Source organism: Furipterus horrens, unplaced genomic scaffold, assembly GCF_987537825.1.
Source record: "Furipterus horrens unplaced genomic scaffold, mFurHor1.1.pri manual_scaffold_3, whole genome shotgun sequence".
NCBI lineage: Eukaryota > Metazoa > Chordata > Mammalia > Chiroptera > Furipteridae > Furipterus > Furipterus horrens.
Genome location: NW_028327173.1, coordinates 83,439,970 through 83,457,117, shown reverse-complemented (window position 1 = coordinate 83,457,117; position 17,148 = coordinate 83,439,970). Strand labels below are relative to the sequence as shown.

At 40.8% G+C, this 17,148-nt stretch overlaps 1 protein-coding gene and 1 pseudogene across 1 annotated transcript in view; both read right to left on the bottom strand.

The window, feature by feature from the left end:
- Nucleotides 1-17,148, bottom strand: part of GFOD1 (Gfo/Idh/MocA-like oxidoreductase domain containing 1) — a 124,720-nt gene that overhangs the window by 31,450 nt on the left and 76,122 nt on the right. The window lies entirely within an intron of this gene.
- On the bottom strand, nucleotides 8,006-8,310 carry LOC150015416 (large ribosomal subunit protein eL42-like; annotated as a pseudogene).

Genomic DNA, 17,148 nt, shown 5'->3' with positions numbered 1-17,148 from the left:
GGACCAGAGTTGTATTGTAAAACCCAGAGGTGGGCTGCAGGGGAGACTGGGGGCTCTGGTACCCCCTGGCATGGCAAACACCGCCTCCATCAGCTTCCATGCTAGAAGCCAGTGCAAAACAGGAGGGCAGGTGGGAACAAGAGATATATTTGGCCAAATACCTATTCAGTCTCAGGAGTTATGAGAAAATGGTGGTGTCCTGCAGCAGGTGTGCGTGCCAGGAATGACGCTTGGCTGACGTGGCATCTCCCTGAAGTGTCCTTTGACTTGACCACTGGGGGAGTGAACATTTTTTATATTAAATATATTTTATATTAAAATAAACAGGCCCATTCGGAACCAAATACAAATATTACATTTATTTATAGAAGGAGAAATTTCTTACTATAGGCCATGTGATACTCCCTCTGTGTCCCAAAGCATGTATTCCCTTTTCTCTGTTCTTCCCAAATATTTCAAAAGAAAGTCTGAGAAGCCTGGCTTAGGGGAAAGTGCCAACGCTGGAGCCTTCCCAATTGGGTTTAACTCCTAGCACAACAGGCAAGCAACTAGCTATATAACGTTAGTTACTATATTGTTGTAAATTATATCATGTAATATATAGTATATATGACATGTAGTGTGTAATGTGATATATTACATGTTATACAATGTAAAGATATATAACATAATGTATACTTTTTACATATACATCATGTTAGTTACTTCTCTGGGCCTCAGTTCCTTCATCTGTACAATGGAAATGAGAACTCACTAGTTTTGATGAAAAGGCTTCCCTGCACTCAGAAAGAAAGTCATTCAGGATCCCAGGGCCTGGAGGCAGAATACGACTCTTTTGAGAAGTGAGCCCCTCTCAGCTGCCCATTCAGCCTCCTCAAAGGGAATATGGGGGCTCTGAGTCATTTTTGGAAGCCTCTCTATTTTTTTAAATTTTATTTTTCAATTACAGTTGACATTTAATATTATTTTATATTAGTTCCAGATGTACAGCATAGTGGTTAGACAATTATAATTCAAATGCCCCCTGGCAACATACACAGCTATTACAATATTATTGACTATATTCCCTGTGCCGTACTTACATCCCCAAGACTGTTTTATCACTGCCAAACTGTACTTCTTAATACCTTCACCTTTTTCACCCAATCCCCAACACCCTCCCATCTGGCAACCATCACCCTCTTCTCTGCATCTATGAGTCTGTTTCTGTTTTGTTTATTTTATTCTTTAGATTCCATATATAAGAAGTCAGATGGCACTTGCCTTTCTCTGTCTAACTTATTTCACTTAGCATAATATCCTCTAGGTCCATCCATGTTGTCTCGAACGGTAAGATTTCATTTTCTTTTATGGCCAAGCTACATTCCATTGTATATGTACCACAGCTTTTTCATACATTCATCTATTGTGGGGCACTTGGGTTGCTTCCATATTTCAGCTACTATAAATGACACTGCAGTGAACATAGAGTGCATATATCTTTTTAGATTAGTGTTTTGGGTTTCTTCAGATATACAACCACAAGTGGAATTGCTGGGTCATAGGCAGTTCTATTTTTAATTTTTTCAGGAACTTTTACAGTTTCCACAGTGGCTGCACCAATCTGCATTCCCTCCAACAGTGCACAAACATTCCTTTTCCTCCCCATCCTTGCCAGCACTTACTTGTTAATATATTGATGATATCCATTCTGACAGATGTGAGGTGCTATCTCACTGTGGTTTTAATTTGCATTTCTCTGAGGATTAGTAATATTGACCTTCTTTTCACATGTGTCTATTGGATAGCTGTATGTCCTCTTTGGAGACGTGTCTATTCAGGTCCTCTACCCATTTTTAAATTAGACTGTTTGTTTTTTGGGTGTTGAGTTGTATGAGTTCTTTATAAATTTTGGATATTAACTGCTTATCAAATGTATCATTGGTGAATATCTTCTCCCATTCAGTGGGCTATCTTTTCATTTTGTTGATGGTTTTCTTTGCTGTACAATAACTTTTAGTTTGATGCAGTCTCATCTGTTTATTTTTTCTTTTGTTTCCCTTGCTCGAGGAGATAAATCAGTAAAAATATTGCTAATGGAAATGTCTGAGAGTTTACTACCTATCTTTTCTTCAAGGATTTTTTAGTTTCAAGTCTTATCTTTAAGTCTTTAATCCATTCTGAGTTTATTCTTATATATGGCATAAGAAGGTGGTCTGGTTTCCTTCTTTTTGCATGTATCTGTCCAATTTTCCCAACACCATTTATTGAATGGACTATCTTTACTCCATTGTACATTATTGCCTCCTTTGTCATATATTAATTGTCCATATGGACATGGGTTTATCTCTGTGCTCTCTATTTAGTTCCACAGATCTATGTGTCTGTGTTTATGCCAGTACCATGCTGGTTTTTTGTTTGTTTGTTTGTTTTTGTTTTCAAATCCTCACCTGAGAATATGCTTATTGATTTTAGAGAGAAAGGAAGAAAGAGGGGCAGAGTGAGGGGGTTGGGAGGAGAGGGAGAGTAAGGAAAAGAGAAAGAGAAAGAGAAAGAGAAAGGAACATCGAAGTGAGAGATAAACATTGATCGGTTGCCTCCTGTATGCACCCTGGCTGGGGGATTGAACCCACAACCTAGGTATGAGCCCTGATCAGGGATTGAACCTGCCACCTTTTGGTATATGGGATGATGCTCCAACCAACTAAGCCACCTGGCCAGGGAAGTGCCATGTTGTTTTGATTGCTATAGCCTTGCAGTATAGTTTGATAACAGATAAGGTGATACCTTCAACTATGTTCTTTCTCAAGATTGTTGTGGCCCTTTGGGGTCTTTTATGGTTCCACATAAATTTTTGAATTATTTATTCTAGTTTTGTGAAATGCTCCATTGTTATTTTGACAGGGATTGCACTGAATCTATATAATGCTTTGAGTAATAAAGACATTTTAACAATGTTAATTCTTCCTTCCAATGAGCATGGTATATGTTTCCATTTATTTGTATCTTCTTCAATTTCTTTCTTTAATGTCTTATAATTTTCCAAGTACAGGCCTTTTACCTCCTTGGTTAAATTTATTCCTAGGTATTTTATTTTTTCCTTTTTATTAGATTTATTGGGTTGATACTAGTTAACAACCCCTGGCTGGTTTGGCTCAGTGGATTGAGCGTCGGCCTGCGAGCTAAGTGTCGCTGGTTCGATCTTCCAGTCAGGGCACATCAGAGAAGGAAAACTCTGATTCCAAAAAACCTCCGCTGCCTTGCGGCATACCTCTTCAGGGGAAAGGCTAAGGGAGTAAACCCCGACAGAAAATCTGGAGCCGGAGTCCCTAAGGCGGTTTGACGTTGTAGTTAACACCGGCAACTCCTGCGGCGCACCTGAAACCAAGCTGTATTGACTCCGTCTTTCCCTTGGACCCTTCAGCTGCGAAGAGAGGGGGGGTCTGCTGCATGGGCAACAGCAGACCTTCCATATCACCCTGCCCAGGCTCTGTAGCTTCAGCTTCACTGGAGAGGACACTCCAGCATCATCTCAAGATGTCGATTCAACACGGGAGGAGACAGATACCGTGTCACTCCCGAGTTGGACTGCACAGCCATTCTCGGCAGTGCAGATAGACTCTTAAGAAGCTACACCATCGTCTCTCGAGACAGACGGCTGCCGACGACTAGTTAACAAAATTATACAGGTTTCAGGTGCACAGTTCTACAACACACCATCTGTACACTGTCTTGTGTGTTCAGCACCTGAAGTCAAGCCTCCATCCATCACCATTTATCCCCTCTTTACTTTCCTATACTTCCCCCCATGTCCCTTCCACCTATATTTTTTTATTAATTGTAAATGGGATTTTTTTCTTAGTTGTCTTTCTGATAGCTCATTATTAGTCAATAAAAATGCAACTAATTTCTGAATATCTCCTGCTACTTTACTGAATTCATTAATCATTTCTAGTAGTTTTTAATGGAATCTTTACGGCTCTCTGTATACAGTATCATGTTATCTGCAAATAATTTTTTCCTTTATACTATGGATGCCTTTTATTTCTTCTGCTTGTCCAACCGCTGTGGCTAGGACTTCCAGTACTACGCTGAATAAAAGTGGTGGAAGCAGACATCCCTGTCTTATTCCTGATCTTAAGGGAAACGATTTTAGTTCTTTTCTATTGAGTATGATATTAACTGTGAGTTTGTCATATGTGGTCTTTATTATTTTGAAGTATGTTGCCTCTATTCCCACTTTGCTGAGAGTTTTTAATCTTAAATTGGTGCTGGATTTTGTCAAATGCTTTTTCTGCATCTATTGATATGGTCATATGATTTTTTAACTTTCATTTTGTTTATGTCGTGTGTCATGATAATTGATTTGCAGATATTCAACCAACCTTGCTTCCCAGGAGTAATCCCACTTGATCATGGTATATGACCTTTTAAATGTATTGCTGAATTTGGTTTGCTAATACTTTGTTGAGGATTTTTGCATATATGTTTATCAGGGATATTGGCTTATACTTTTTCTTTTTTTTGAAATGTCTTTATCAGGTTTTGGAATCAGAAAAATGCTCACTTTGTAATTTGAGCTTGGAAGTCTTCCCTCTTCTTGAATTTTCTGGAATAGTTTGAGAAGGATAGCTGTTAGTTGCTCTTTGAAAGTTTGGTAAAATTTACCTATGATGCCATCCAGTCCAGGACTTTTGTTTGTTGGGCATTTTTTGATTACTGAATCAATTTTGTTGGTTATAATCCGTCTGTTCAGATTTTCTGTTTCTTCTTGATTCAGTCTTAGAATGTTGTGTTTCTAGGAACTGGAAGCCTCTCCGTTGATTAAGATGTCACGGACACCAGTTTACTCCACTCGTGCTCTTTATTTCTTCTAGCATAAAGCATGAGCTAGTTAACAGTGATGTTGGGCATTTAAAAGAGAAGGGCTGGATAAGCACTTTGGGAAACAGGCAGATTTTTAATAATGTAAAACATGTATCTTTCCAAAGTCCAGCAAGTTCATTCCTAGAAATGTACTAACGAGAAGAAAACATTATCTACCAAAAGAACTGAACATGAATGTTCATAGCAGTTTTATGTGCAATAACCAAAACTGGAAACAACCCAATGTCCATTAGCACTGAATGGATAAAGAAATTACAGTAGCTCCATAAAAGAGAATACTGCTCAGCAATGAAAATAAATGATCCAATCAGATATACAGCAATATGGAGAAATCTCAAAAATATTATGCTGAGTGAAAGGAGCCAGATGCAAAGGGGTACATATTATACTATATGACTCTATTTACGAGTGAAGTTGTAAAAGAGACAAAAGTAAGCTATCATGACAAAAGGCACAGCGGTGGGTACCTGGACTGGAGCTGGGGCTGAGAGAGGGAAATATGGACCACAAAGTCACTCAGGAAACTTTCAGAATGATGGAGATAGTCTATATATCCTGAGACTGGGTGGTGTTACATAGCATATACTCTTATTAAAACTCATTAAACTATACACTTAAAGTGAGTAAATTTTATTATATGTAAATTATACCTCAATGAGGTATAGGGAGAGAGAGAGAGAGAGAGAGAGAGAGAGAGACCAACCTGGTGCCTTTGATGGTGTGGCTCCCGTCTGGGGAGGCCAGCACATGCCTTCTCTTTCTCTGAAAATCCTCCACAGTTATTCACACACCCACTAAGAAGCTGAGTTTTATCCTGAAGGAGTTATAATCTAGGAAACCATGGGAATACTGATTTTTGTTTTAAAAAGGACAGACCTCTGGCCTTCTGCTATATTGGAGAGATAGCAAAGACTTGATGGAAGGTAGAATTCTAGAATAATTATAGTACAAGCTATTACACTGAAATGTACACAGTCCCTGGGCCGATATCCAGCCAGCAAACAACTAGTGCAATCATATTGGAGGTGGAAAACAATTACAACATATATTTTTCAGTTGGTAAATAGGTGTTACCCTGAGATTCTCAGGTATTCTCCCATTATCCAAGAATCCTCTCACCTCGCTATGGTCCAACACTTGAAGGGGTGGCAGGCGCACAGCCAAGACCCTACTCCAGCACCGAGGTGGCTTCTGTGCAGACGAGTTGGTGCCTAGCCATACTGGATGGGGAAATATTTTAAATCGCCCCCTCTCACCTCCCACCCCACTGCAGACAAACATAAATTACAAGTAATACACAGTACATAGTGTTTAAAAGAACACACATTTTGTTAGAACAGAGTGCTGCCAATGGAAAAAAACACAAAAGTGGGATATTTTTAGGCATGTGCCATGTAAAGACTCTTTAGCGATTGTTTTCACTTATAAGCCCTACTTTGACCTTAATTGCTGACTTGTGCCTCACTCCCAGATAGACATTTTAAACGAAGGGACAGGGCAAGAATCTTGGAAGAGCAGAGAGAAAAGGCATATGTGGTGACTGGGGAGCAGGGATGAGAAGTGGGGCATAAGAGGCCTGGAGTGAGAAACTCCTCTGAGGGGCTGGGGGAATCCAGTTCTCCACCCTGTTAAATAAAGCGAGATGAGCAAGAGCTCTCTCTGTCACTCCTTATAACAATGACTCATTGACACTCAAGTATTGGGGTTGGGGACAGGAAACAATGGTGTTCTGTCTACTATCTTCAGGAAGAATTTTCTCTCCTCAACAGGTGCTTGGAGGGCCAACAACAAAATCACACACTTGTGTTGACCAGTGGCTCTACTGCTGGAAGAAATAATTTCATGTTTCAAGTTCCTCTATGTGAAATGAGCTGAGAGGGATCTGAGGCTCATTTAATGAGAATCATCTGACTCTTGATGTTAGCCTTGTATGAAGTTAGAAATGCACTGTGCCTGAATAAATCCCCGACACACGAAAAAGAGAAAAGAGGGGCCATTAGAAAGTAAAAAAGACTTGAGAGATAACATTGCCAGTCATGAGGGAAGGGCTTTTTGCATCCCAATATGAGAAGGCCAACCATGAGAAGCTATTTTACAGATAGTCAAAGAAATCTGAATCTGGATTGTATAGTAGATGAGATCAGAGAATTCTTGTTCATTGTTATGGGTCCAGTAGTGGCACAGTGGCTACTTGGGAAGGGAGGGAGGGAGGGGGAGGATAAAGGAGGGGGAGAGAGGAAAGAGGGAAACTAACAGATGCTAGCATAGGTACTTACATATGGAATGTCATGTAAGTATTTTGGATGAAAAAATGAACAATCTGAAATTAAATTCCTAAGTCTATATATAACAGCATCAGAAAGGATAAAATACTCAGGTATAAATTTAAGAAATGTCAAATTTGTACTCTAAAAACTAAACAACATTGCTGAAAGAAATTAGAGAAGTCTTACATAATTGGAAAGATATCCTGTGTCCTTGGATCAGAAGACATAATATTGTTAAGATGCAACACTACACAAATTGATCTACAGACTTGATACAATTCCTATCAAAATTCCAGATGCCTTTTTTTGCACAACTGAAAAGCTGATCCTAAAATTCATATGGAAATGAAAGGAACCCAGAATAGCAAAAACAATATTGAAAGATAACCAAGTTGGAAGACTTACACTTGATTATTTCAAACTTGCTACAACGCTACTGTAAGCAAGATGGTGTGATACTGAGACAAGAATAGACAAATAGATCAATGATACAGAATAGAGAATTCAGAAATAATCCCTCACACTTATGGTTAATTGATTTTCAACAATGATTCCAAGACCATTCAATGGGGAAAAATAGTTTTTTTCAACAAGTGATGCTGGGACAACTGCATAGCCATATGCAAAAGAATGAAGTTGGAACCTTACCTCATTCCATAACTCAAAATGGATCAAAGTCCTAAATGTAAGAGCTAAAACTGTAAAACTTTTAGAAGGAAACACAGGAATAAAACTTTGAGACCTTTTGTTGGTAGATTATGACAATAGCTTCCAAAATACATGGTCTGAACCTTAGTTCTGCTGTCTTTTTTTATTGAAGCAAACATATCCTCAGGATTTTATTGCCACATAATAAAACAAAAAAATGAAGCTTAGAACTGGATCACTTGGCCCTTTCTCTTCTTATCTCCTCCCAGTTCAGAATGCTTGCATCTCATAACAGCCAGCATTCTCTCAGACCTGCAGTTAGGCTCAATGCAATCTTCTTTGTAGTTTTAGCCTTTTTATGGAAAACTGGCTTAGTCTGCCCACGGTAGCCACTTTGCTTCCTGTGATAACATCACTGTCCCTGGGCATACAGAGGACCCTTGCTCTTCTTGTACTGTGTCACTTTGTGAGGTTGCTGCTAGCCGCACTGCTTACATAAAGTCTGGTGGGTCTCAGGAATGTTCACCATGTTTGCAAGAGTGCCATCAGCACAGAAAGTTCTGCCACTTTCTTGCTATAGCCAAGTGGGTGGCTTACTTTCCCTAAGTGTCAGTGAAAATGAAGATACAATCAAACTTGCATCTATAAGAGACAATACTATCCTGACATCTCCTAGAGCATGAACTCGAGCAATATGAATTCATAGTTAGCCATGTTCTTAGTAAAAAACAACAACCACAAAACAAAACAAAACAAAAAAAACCCAGGTAGGCTATAGAGTGGAACCTATGTGTAAACTTGGGTACAAAATTGAAAACAGTGTCATTTTTCAAGATTTAAAAAAGACATTCCAATTTACAAAGTTTGGTTTGAATAGTCTGCAAAGGGTAATTCTCATGGACTCTGTAAGCGTAAAACCATTTCTTTTAGAGATTTGAAGCTCCCCAAAAGTAGCATGCTGGAGTTCTCTGGGCCAAAGTCTATTGGAAGACATTGCTTATGGAGCACCCAGCATTTTAACAATTTTTGAATTTAGATGCCTTTACGTAGGGTATTTCATCCCAGAGAAGCGCAAGCCCCACCATCCCTATTGTATAACCTTAGGCATATTTCATTTGCTTATCTCATTGTCTGGTTCCTGAAGGTGATCACGTTTCTAGACTGTCTCAAATTCTGTAAAATCTCTTTGTTGGCTATCCAATTTTCTTTCTATAAAGGTTTGGAAAGCCTCTTCTTTTCTCTTGAACACTTTTCAAGTTGTAGAAGGTTTTTAAAATCCTTTTAAATAATTTCAATAATTTAAAAAATATAGCTCTGAAGGACTTTAAGAGATAACACAGACCAGCACCATCCCAACAAAAGCTACAAATGCAAGCCATATGTGTAATTTAAAATTTTCTAATACCCACAAGAAAAAGGTATTTAAAAAGAAACAGGTAGAATTAATTTTAATAATACATTTCAGTTAACCCAATATATTCAAAATATTATAAACACACAGTCAATATAAAAATTGAGATGTTTTATATTATTCTTTCAAACTAAGTCTTTGAACTCCAGTGTGTATTTTATACCCACAACACATGGCAGAGGGTTGGAATGGCTACATTTCAGTGCTTAATAGTCACATGCATCTCATGGTTCCTGAACTGGACAGTGTGGATATAGACAACCAATGACAAATAACACAAGAAAATATTTTAAGAGAAGGGCGAGGTTATACAGGAAAAGAGCATCTACATTGAAAACTACTGAAGTGGCAGATTCTGAAGCGTCACTGGTTACAGAGGTGACAATGGGCATTTTGAAGCTTGAGAATGGGTAGAAAATATCACATTACAGTATACCAGTGTAGATGGGAACAAGTGGATATTCAGGACTTTTATTTCTGCTGTTGTTTCTACTTCTGTTTTTCCTATTCCACATGTATTAGGGGTGGAATAGGACATGGTTGAAGAAAAGGGAACGAAGAAGAGTAGAGGTGGGTCGACAGATCACCATTCCTAATATTTTCTCTGCTTCAAGCCTTGGCCCACACTGCTCAGTGGCCTGAATGATCCTGGGGCAGGAGGAGGCTGGGGAGGATTTTTCCTGCCGCTCCCAAGTTCTGAGGCAGCCTTCTCGGTCGCCAAAGAACAGGCCTTCTGCCTCTATTAGTCAGTGAATAGTATGTTCTCTTAACTGTGATATTTTGGGTCTTTTTGGCAGGAGGTGGGATGGGCAGGGGTAGAATAACTCACAAATGTTCTTTGAACAAGTAAAGTACAGACATCTGGCCCCAGGATTTTGCTGGCTCTGGGGACATCACTGTAAACCCACTAATACTAATTGCTTTCATGACTGCTCCCACTCGTAGTGGAAATAAAATGCCTCTCTGGCTAATGGAAAATGGCACATCCACTTGCTGTCTGTTTACCATATTACATAAGAGCTTTCTGTACACCACTCATCCCCCCCACCCCCCCACCCCCACCCCCAAAACCCTTTAAAGAACACTTGCACAAAGCCTGCGAGGGTTCCACACGTACAGGGTAATAAGGCTCAGAAAGGATGCCTGTATTCCTACTAGGACTGCGGAACTCCTCAATCCTAGATGAGATGGATGGGAGGAGGCAGGAAGAAGAGAGAGGGAGACAGTGAAGGAAAGGAATTCTACTTGTCTTTAATACATGCTTCCAAGGATATTTTGGATCTGCCTACTTGACATTAAGTGCAAAAATCTGAACCTCAACTTCTGAATTCAGTTTGACTGCCAAAGAAGGGAAAATACAGGTCTAGCTAAAATTGGGGTTTAAGAAAATAGACTCTCACATGGATGGAACTAGAGAGAATTATGCTTAGCAAAATAAGCCAGGCAATGAAAGACAAATAGCATATTATATCACCTAATACAGGAAACTAATGAACAGCACAAACAAACGAGCAAAACTGAACCAGAAGCATGTAAACAAGGAACAGACTAACAGTGAAAAGGGGTGGGGTGGGGAGAGAAGGGGGTAAGGAGGGCAAGGGTCTAGTCAAAGACCATGTATAAATGACCCACGGACATGGACAACTGGGTGGGGATGGACTGTGGGAGAAGGAGTGGGCAGGGTGCGGGGAAGCAATGGTGAAAAAAGTGGGACAACTATAATAGAAAAATAAACAAAAATTTTTAGTGGAAAAAAAATTAAAGAAAAATAAATAAATAAATGAGCCAGCAAATCACTCCCACTTGAAAACAAAAATAAAAACAAAAAACTTCATATGTAGAAAAGTGAACAAAAGAAAATGTAAAGTACGGAAATGAAATTTTAGTGAATATTAGAAGGACAAGGATTTCCCTTCACATTGTATATTTTTCTCCCTACCTGACCCCTCCAGAATTTGGCATTCTGAAGAAGTAATGACATAAGGTTCTTTACATAAAACTAATAAGACCAGTTGTTAATAGAGGTTTTGTTAACCAAGACTTTGACTGGAATGTCATGCCTAAAGGAGACATGCTGGGGCTCTGGTTGTTACCAAAAAGCCCTGAGGAACTGGGATTGACCTTCAAAGGTAATAAAAGCCCACTAGAAAAAATGCCTGGTACCTTGGTTGGTTGTGCAGTTCATGGCAATTTTTCCAGGGAAGGAATGAAGGTTGTTTTCCTGAAAGATGGCTAGAAGGGACCTTAAGGCACAATGGAAAACCAGAAGGACTTGGAAAAAACAGGTGTTTACAGGCAAGGCTGAATGGCAGGTATGTGGCTCAGCTTCTGTGCCCTGAAGGGCAAACTGAAGGTCACCCTAAAGGTTCCTTGTGTAAGTTCCAGCAAAGCAGACTTAAAGATCATATGTGATCATTTGCTGCTCTTGTTGTGTTTATGCAAATGAACAAGATAAATTAAAACTGGACTTAATGCAGTCCCTTTAATGACAAGGAGGGTAATCTTAAGGAGAAAAATCGTGATTCAAGGAAAATCACAATGCTCAGTGGTAGACTATAAACTAGTGCAGCTAACTGTCTTTAAAATTCATTTTCATTTAAAGCTTGTTTTCCCTTGAAAGTTAAACTATGTCTGTGACATCATCAAAGATGCTTAATTTACAGGCAAGAAGAATGTTAAATGCCTTGCAACTGGATGTCTTACCAATAAGACAGTCTCGCAGATCTAGAGACTGGTTTGTGGGTTATGTTGCATAAATTAACATGTGTTTTCTGTTTTTATAGGGCATAAGCCTATGACCTCATTACCTGAGTGATTGTACATATAGGCCTCACTTAATCCTGTCTGCATCGCTGCCTCCTGAGACTCAATGGTTTGGCTGAACTAAATGGTTGGGTTGGTGAAGAATGGAGTGGTCTGTGGGCTTCACTTTAAAACTGGTTTCTCTTTTCTATTGTAATGGCTTGGATAGAAAGGGCCCTGAGGTCTGAGAGGGGGAAACCTAAAATATTCTCCTCAGGCTAAACTAAGTATAGTGGGCAAAAGGGCTTTGGACAGGTGAGACGTGCCTTGCACACCTTCTTCCAAAGAAGCCTTTATTTTCCTAATGTGGGAAGTTGAAAAATTAATCCCTGCCTTTTGTCATCTAGTGGTTATGGATTGAATGATGTCTTTTAACCCTGTTGCCAAATCTGTTCCCCCAGAATACAGCAAGGATGCCAGCCTGTTAAACCAAGCACGCCGTTGTCTGGGGACAGCCAACTGACCTGGAGTCTGCAAGACTCTTCTCCGTGTGGGAAGGCCACCCTCCCCTCCACACCCCCACTCTTGTTAGGGATTTCTGGACCCAAGGGTAGGTAGGACGATGACCATGTCCAGCTTGAAGCAGCTAGAGGAGCACGAGACCTTCGTCCATTGTCCTTTATAAGATTATAAAGGGTCTTAAGTCTGAAAGAGAGGAATTGTTACAGAGCGGGGGTCCCCCCCCAAAAAAAATAATTAATTAATTATTTTTCAAAGAGTAGTATAGGAGAGGGAGAGGCCAAAGAACTTACATGCACAACCCACGGAAATGAACTAAAGGGGTGTATTGCTGGAGGGAAGGTAGGTACTGGGTGAAGGGAGGGGAAAAGGGGGAAAATTGGGACAATTGTAAGAGCATAATCAATAAAATATACTTTAAAATGCATAAAAGAAAAAAAGAGAATAGACTCTGAATCCATTGGGCCTAATACAGTTTTCCTTTAAAATGACTTATAGAAGCTCACTGAGAAGGCTTCTTCAACAGTCCTGTTCTAGCTCGGCTGCCTGGGTTTACCCCAGTGTTAGGACTTATTACACAATGTGGTAACAAGTACCCTGTCTCCCCAACGAGCCCTGGCGGGAATGCATCTCACACACCACTCTATCTCCAATGCCCGGCACAGGTCGCAGTACATCATAGGTGTAGCACAGAACCATGGCTGTCCCTCCCCTCACTCCAGTGGTTCTAGTAACAGAACCATTCATTTTTAGCTGGACCCATCGTTGCTAAGAGTAAAAACTCCATTTCCCAGTATCCTTTGCAGTTAAATGTGACCATATGACCAAGTTCTGGCCAAAAGGACATGATGGAAATGATATATATGACTCATAAACTTCCCATGGTGCAAATTTCCATTTCTCCCCTTTTGTGAATTCTGATGGGGTAAGGGTGAGGCCATATGGGCCATGTAGGCAAGGATGGCACCTAGGGGTGGTGGGGCAACTAGACAAAGTGTCCTGGGTCCCAGACACTGTGGAGCTGCCAGACTGCCTTCAAAGAGACTGTGACGTGATAAATAAATTCTTATTCTGGATCTGGATTATAATAGCTAAAATCATAGGCTTTAGGGTTGATTTGTCGAAAAGAAGAAAGGAGGACACCCTTAAAATAGATAACCCCACTGTGATGGTTATTTTATGTGTCAACTTGACTGGGCCACAGCGTGGCAAGACATTAGGTCAAACATTATTCTAGGTGTGTCTGGAGGGTGTTTCTGGATGAGGTTAACATTTGAATAGGTAGACTGAATAAAGCAGATTGCCCTCCCTGGTGTGAGAGGGCCTCACCCAATTAATTAAAGACCTAGAGAACAAAAAAGCTGAGTAAAAGGGAATTGCTCCTGCCTGACTGTTGGACTGTGACATCAGTTTTTCCTGTTTTGGGGCTCAGACTGAAATATCGGCACTTCATGAGCCTCAAGCATGTTGGCTTTCAGACTAGAACTGATACCATTGGCTCCTCTGGTGTTCAGGCCTTTGAACTTGGACTGGAACTATACACCATTGGCTCTCCTGGGTCTCCAACTTGCCAACTGCAGATCTTGGGACTTCTCATCTTCCATAATTGAGTGACCCAATTCCTTATAATAACTCTCCTCTATTATCCTTGGCAAGCACAGGTCCAGCTAAAAGTCAATGGTTCTGTTACTAGAGATGAAGGGGAGAACTGATTAGGGGGAGGAGAGAAACAGCTAGGGATCTGTGCTACACCTATGATTTGCCAAGACCTGGGCTAGACACTGGAGGATAAATGGTGTATAAGATGCAGTTCTGCCAACAGTTCAGTGAGGAGATAGACAAGGCATTCTGTAAATTACACCATATGTGTACACACACACACACACACACACACACACACACACACACACTATTGGTTCTGTTTCTCCGGAGAATCCTGGCTAATACAATTCTGGAGAGCCAGTCTTTGACTCTTCCTGCCTCTCTTACTGATAAAGACTCTTACCTCCTTAACTAGACTATACACTTCTGGGCTGCAGAGGTTCATCTTCATCACCTTCTTTCATCTCCACCTCCCTCTATATGCTGCCTACTATGCTGCCTACTCCAGGGCTGGACATAGGGCAGCACTCCTTTGACCAGACCGATTTGGACACTTGAGTAAAGGATCATCTTAAAGACAAAACCCTTTTAAGTGCCCTTGAAACACCTTGCTATAATGGCTGAGAAAACTGTCCAAGATGGCCAAGTTCAAAGGGCTTAGCTTAGAATCAAAACCTTCTTCAAAGCAAACATTGGTTTTTGTGCAAATACCTTCTGTATTGCCATGAGGTTCTCGGTAGTAAACTTTGTAGGAAATTAAGATCAAACGGAGCTCAGAGGATCAGCTCTTACAACAGAATTTAGTCAGAGGGTTTTCCTGAGTCACTCAATTTCATCAAGAGAGAATTGCAAACACAAACCCTTTGTTTAACGTAGATGGTGATGAAATAAATAAGAGTGACTCCAATTCAGCCACCTCCCTCCTCATACTTGCCCAACCAACTCTCCAAGATTACCCAATCAAAGAGCAGAAATTCGCAGAATCTCTCTTCTTGGGCCAGCTCCCAATGGTTGGGAGCATTTGGCTTTGCTCCCAGAAAAACTGTGATCTGGCAAAGTATGTGAGAAATGTGCCCTTCCCTACCACACACTGCAGAAGAGAGTGGCCAAGAGGCCATAGGAGTAGCATATGTCCTCCATGTAGAAAGTGTTTATGAACTGACGCATGCTCCATCAGCTCAGGAAATAGCCGCCTGATCAGAGCACAATTGAACATGACCTTGGGACCCAGATGTGGCAGGCAGAGGTTAATTTCCTTTCCTCCTTAGGGCAGGACCCAGTTCCAATTGTCTCACTTTGCCTAATTAAATTTTCTGCACAATATAGCAAGTGCCTTATCTTGGGCAGCAAGGCAAGAGTTTTCCCTTGTTCCTCCCTGTGGTTTGAAGTGGAAGATTGATAAGGGGCACATTTTGCTTCAAAAAAACAAAAAACAGAAAACAAACAAGAAAGAAACAGCATTAATTGAGAACAGAAAGTACTTTTTCTACCGGTGGCTACTATTCCAGTAAAAATTTATATTTGCCTGTGAGGACCTCCTCATGTGCCCTGGCAGGGAGAAACAGAAAGCAGCCAGGTAAAGGAGCTCAGGTGAACAACTTAGCACCCAAAGGAAAGTAGGCCAAAGGGTCGAAATAAAATCCAGCCACAAGCACAGAGGAGTTTAATCAACAGGAGATAATCTGATGCTGCACAGTCCTCAGGCCCTCTACCCTTAGTGCTTCCCCAGCCAATGTGCTCAATGCTCACCTGGTTAACAACTGTGTTAAGGGAATAGGTGGGCAGATATAATTGTTTACTTATACGTATATTCATTATTTTGGAATGACTTTATAGCTTTTTGGAGAAATTACGTGCATCATTTTTTCCTTAAATTAAGCAACTCAGAAAAATCTGAAGAGAAAACTGAAACTCTGAATGCCACCGCCCAGCAAGCATCCATCAACTTAGGTGACTGTAATCTAGTTACATACACAACTGGGACGATGGGTAGATTTATAAGTAGAAATAATTTTAAAGGGAGTTTACCACATACTATTTTTAATAAAGAGGAGTCCATTATTAGAACTGAACAGATAAGAACCTGAAATGGAATGAATCTACTGAATTTCTGAAAAGACACAGATTTGTAGTCTGGCAGGATTCTGAAGGCAGGCTGGACGTAAATAACACCACAAAGCAGGTAACACAGGGAAATAAAACTCCAGGCCCTAAGTGATGTGAAAATGTTTTCCTTGGCACTTGGGTGAGATGCCTTCAGTGGCAATAAGGGTAGCGAGCTACTCCGGACTTGGTGTTCTGGGAGCCCAGGGACCTACTTCTGACAATGCAGCAGGCTGGCCCTGTGTTTGAACAGACTGTTGAACCTCTTAAAAAGGGAGCATCTAGGGATGGTAAATCTAATGACAACGATGAAGGTGGAAAGAAGGGTATCAGTCACCTAATGTGGTGACTAACATGGTGGCAGTGGGAAAGTGGGGGATAATTTGAAAGCTCAGATTTAGTATCAGGGAACTCGCCGGATGGACCAATGGAGGTCTGACCAGTTTGGCTCAAGGAAGAAAAAGAGAAGAGAAAGGAGAAAAGTAGGAGAAAAATACACCCTTCACACGTCTTAACACTGAGAATTAAAACCTTTACCTTCACGCTTTGCCTCAGGCACGTAAGGCCACATAATTATTCACACCATAAAGCAGTTTAACTTTAAGAAGTCAGTGGGAAATGCTTTCAAAGGAACCAGAACCTCCTACATAATTGTAGGAAAAGCCTTAAGTTCTCATTAAGGATGAGCCCAGGGCCCCACAAACAGCCAAGCAGGTCTATAAACAGGCTGTCATTGCGTCATAGCCACAGCGGTCACAGTGGGGTCAGAAGGAAGGAAGAGCAACAGAAGGAAGGCTCCAGGCAAAGGGACACCTTGGATCAGGGAAGCCAGTTGTGAAAACAGTGACTCCAAGTGCTCTTGGGCCTGTTGGACATCAGCTGGCCATCGTCATCCAGCTTTACCTTGTGGCTTGTGTTTTCCTCGATGCAGTGAAGAGTGTCACCCAGAGGACCTACCTCCCACACAGAGACCCTTCCCTAAGCTGCTCA